Source organism: Myotis yumanensis, unplaced genomic scaffold (genome assembly GCF_028538775.1).
Source record: "Myotis yumanensis isolate MYYU_CA2020_CCGP unplaced genomic scaffold, mMyoYum1.0.hap1 SCAF_23, whole genome shotgun sequence".
Taxonomy (NCBI): Eukaryota; Metazoa; Chordata; class Mammalia; order Chiroptera; family Vespertilionidae; genus Myotis; species Myotis yumanensis.
Window position 1 is genome coordinate 8,233,249 of NW_027223774.1, and position 3,802 is coordinate 8,237,050.

The window sequence follows — 3,802 nt, forward strand, 5'->3', positions numbered from 1 at the left end:
ACTAAGAACTGAGGCTGTGGGGGAACAGGAACAAAGCACCCAGCTCACTGGGCTCCTGAGGTCTGAAGGAACAAGTGCTGAGCACTGTGCATGCTCAGAGTGGGTGCTCAGCACCTCTCATTATACCAACATCATCACAATTTAGGTCTTTTTAACTAGAAATTTGTAACATTAGAAACATAACATGATTATTATGGAGTTAATAAGATACTTCTGTTCTTACCAAGGATGGGAGGGGCTGTTGACTCCTGTAGGAACCACCTGCAGGAAGTAGGGAGGGAAAGCAGTTAGCAGGGTGCAGGGCAACCACAGTCCCCCATGCATCCCTCCCCAGAGTCAGGGTCCCTGACCCCTGGGTGTCAAAGATCCCAGGGGGCACCGTGTCCTCAGGGGAGGTCAGAGCCCAGTGCTGGACATCATGGGGACCCTAGTGGCCCTCTTCACCCAGGCCCCAGAGCCACTTGCCTATAGTCCTAAGGGGACAACACAGACAAGAACTCAAAATTCCAGACAGGGAAAACGACTAATACATGGCCCTGAGCTGCAACAAGGGAACCCCCATCGCCTGCCTTCTGACACTCTATCTCATTTCCACCTCAGTGGCTTATCCCTGGGTGTCACTACTTGTATGACCTGCAGCAACTGACCTAAGCCCCACTGTTGAAAATGGGGATAGATTCGCCTTGCAGACAGGTTGTTGGCAGAATCCACTGAGATGAAGGAGGCATCAACTTGGCTCAGCTCTCAGGCCTGCTTTCCCACCCAGCTCCCCAAAGCCTCCAGCTCTGGAACAGGCCTGCATCGCCATTCCTTGTTTCTTAACCTGGGGAAGCAGCTGTGAATCAGAGAAAAGTTAAATGCCTGCCATCAGGATCTGGGAGGATCTGATGTGTTCTCAAAAGTACTGAAACAGGGCAAGCACTCCCTATTGTGAGCTACTTTAGCAAAAAGAAACCCTTAAATCCAAGTTTTTTGTAGAAATATGCTGTCCATTCGTATGCATAGATGCATGGTCCATGAACACAGACAATAGAGTGGTGAGGGTCTGGGGGGACAGATGGACACGGGCAGGCTAGAGAGGATCAATGGGGGAAAAATAGGGAACAGGTGTACTGGTTAATAATGCAGATTTTATAATCAAAACACGGCAATTTAATGTCCATCGCTAGCTATCCATCTTTCTGGTAATTTGTGGATACCATCCCAATAGAACCTTTCTTGTTTTGAGACAAACCATTCAGAGACCCAATTTTCCACTTGTTCATATGTTTTGAAGTGTTGCTCAGAAAGTGCGTGTGCCATTGATGGGAACAAGTAGTAATCTGAAGGAGCAAGATCTGGTGAATACGGCGGGTGGGTTAATACTTCCCAGGCAAGATCTTTTAACGGGTCTTTAACTGGTTTTAAAGTGTGTGAGGGTATGTCATCATGGTAAGATCACTTTGCCGTATCTTCTGGTCCATTCTGGTGGCTTTATGATCAAAGCGTGGTTCAAATTATTTGTTGCCGGTAGTGATCAATATTAACAGTTTCACCTGGTTCTAGCAGCTCATAATACACCACACCTTTCTGATCCCACCAAACACAGAGCATTGTTTCTTTATGAAGCGATTTGGCCTTGCATCGATGTTGATGGTTGACCTGAATCAACCCATGATTTTGTGCATTTGGGATTCTCAAAATAAATCCTCTTTTCACTGCCGGTCACAATTTAATGCAAAAGACTTTCTTTCTTGCCGCTGAAGCAGCATTTTACTGATGACTTTTCGGTTTTCCATTTGTCTTTCGTTCGGTTGATGTGGCACTCATTTTCCTTCCTTTAAATTCTTTCCCATTGCTTGTAAATGATCGGAAATTGTTTGCTGAGCAACATCTAATCTTTCTCCAAGTTATTTTTGAGTTTGACTCACATCTTCATCTAATAAGGCTTGTAAGTGTTGGTCTTCAAACTTTTTCGGTTGACCTGGATGTTCTTTGTCTTTCACATCGAAATCATAACTTTTAAAGCGTTTAAACCAGCATTCACAAGTATCTTGAGATGGAGCATGTTCACCATAAGCTGTCCAAAGTATATAACTTTCAGCAGCACTTTTCTTCAAAATAATGAATTAAAACTTCCTGCAAATGCTTTTTTTTGGCATGAAATTCGACATTTTTAAGTGTAAAAATATTTATGATGTTAACACCTTCAGAAAATTTGACATGAAAAGTTTTGAAGCTTGCTGTGAATGCAAAATAGCATACGTATCAAATTGCACATATATTAACCTATGTGTAACTCCAGCTATTGAAAAAAATCTGCATTAACCAGTACACCTGTATGTAATACTTTCAACAACAACAATAATAAAAAAGACAGACACATTCTCCCCTGTCCCCCCCCCCCCACCTCTGTCCAGCTGGCATCTCCCTCCCTCCCTCCATGATTTCCCAGAAATTCCCTCTCAGAGGGCACTTAGGGTGAAGAGCATCAGCCCCTCAAAAGACAATTTGGGCCCAGCTGGTGTGGCTCAGTGGTTGAGTGCCAACCTATGAACCAGGAGGTCACAGTTGGATTCCTGATCATAGACACATGCCTGGTTTGTGGGCTTGAAACCCAGTGTGTGTGTGTGGGGGGGTGGGGTGGGGGGGGCGTGGGCGTGCAGGAGACAGCCAATCAATGATCAATGATTTTCTCTCATTATCTCCTCCCTAAAGGGCCTGCCAGCAAGTGTTGGAAGATCCAAGAACAGGGAACAGAGGGAAAGCCCTCCTAGAGCCTAGAACACTTGCTCCTCTTTGGGTAACCTGTATCCAGGCCCATTTTACGACTTTGGTCTTTGAAACACTTGTGAAATATCTGCCATGGTGCACTATCATTTTAACAGCCGTGTGTCAGTAGAGGGTAACTTTATTAACGATAAATTTATATGCACACAATTCATGGAAAGCTGTCTCAACTTGGCTGATATACTATATGCAGCCTAGAAACCAGTGACAGTATTAACTGCTAGCCAGTTTCTTTTCTTCTAAGTCTGAAAATTGGACTTTTGATTAGTCCCCCCAAACCCAAAAATATATGTATATTTCTTCCTTTCACAGCCTGTGCATTTCACTATATTCAACCCTTCCTTTCAAAGGCAGGATATATCATGCCCTGCCTCCACCTCCCTCCCCTGCAACTATGAGACGACAACCTCTCTGCTCTTGATATGTTGTCAGATGCTAGACACAGAAACCGAGACTGAGGCTCAGCAGTACAATTACTTAACTGACACCTCAAACCCACCAATAGCAGAGCTGGGATTTGTATGTAAATACTGAGCATGACTGTTCACATATAAATTAGCTCCCAGAGATATCTGATGAGAAGTCACCAGAAATGCAGGTGTTTTAGACCTGGGTGGGTCAGGGAGTGGGAGCAAGGATTCTTACCAAGATGGGGTGGTGGTGGGTGGCCCCTCAGCTTGAAGAGACACCTGCAACAAGGAAGGACTTAGTGAGAGTATGTAAAGAAACAGTCTGGGGGGACCACTTGGACCACCATGTGTTAAAGGTCCCAGGAGGCACTGTGTCCTCAAGGTTGATCGGAGCCCAATGCTGAACATCATGAGAGCCCCAGTCCCTCGGCAACCAGGCCCCAAGACCACTCACCTTCAGGGATTGAGACCACACCAACAGCACTTAAGAGACTGGGAAACATTAGGGGTGACAACGGCATTGTCATTAAGTAGAAAATATTATTTCAGGAATGTAAGTGGCAACTACTTTGGATGAAATGAATTTACTTTCGAAACACTAAGTGCCAAAAAAAATAACACTT

The 3,802-nt window shown here is 44.7% G+C and overlaps 2 non-coding genes across 2 annotated transcripts; both read right to left on the minus strand.

Annotated features, from left to right (window-relative positions):
• Positions 1 to 339: 339 nt before the first annotated feature.
• On the minus strand, positions 340 to 428 carry LOC139000443 (small nucleolar RNA SNORD88). The gene has a single exon (XR_011469618.1). It is a non-coding gene; the product is annotated as a small nucleolar RNA SNORD88 (small nucleolar RNA).
• Positions 429 to 3,507: 3,079 nt separating this feature from the next.
• LOC139000444 (small nucleolar RNA SNORD88) lies at positions 3,508 to 3,598 on the minus strand. Its single transcript, XR_011469621.1, has one exon. It is a non-coding gene; the product is annotated as a small nucleolar RNA SNORD88 (small nucleolar RNA).
• Between the last annotated feature and the right edge of the window lie 204 nt (positions 3,599 to 3,802).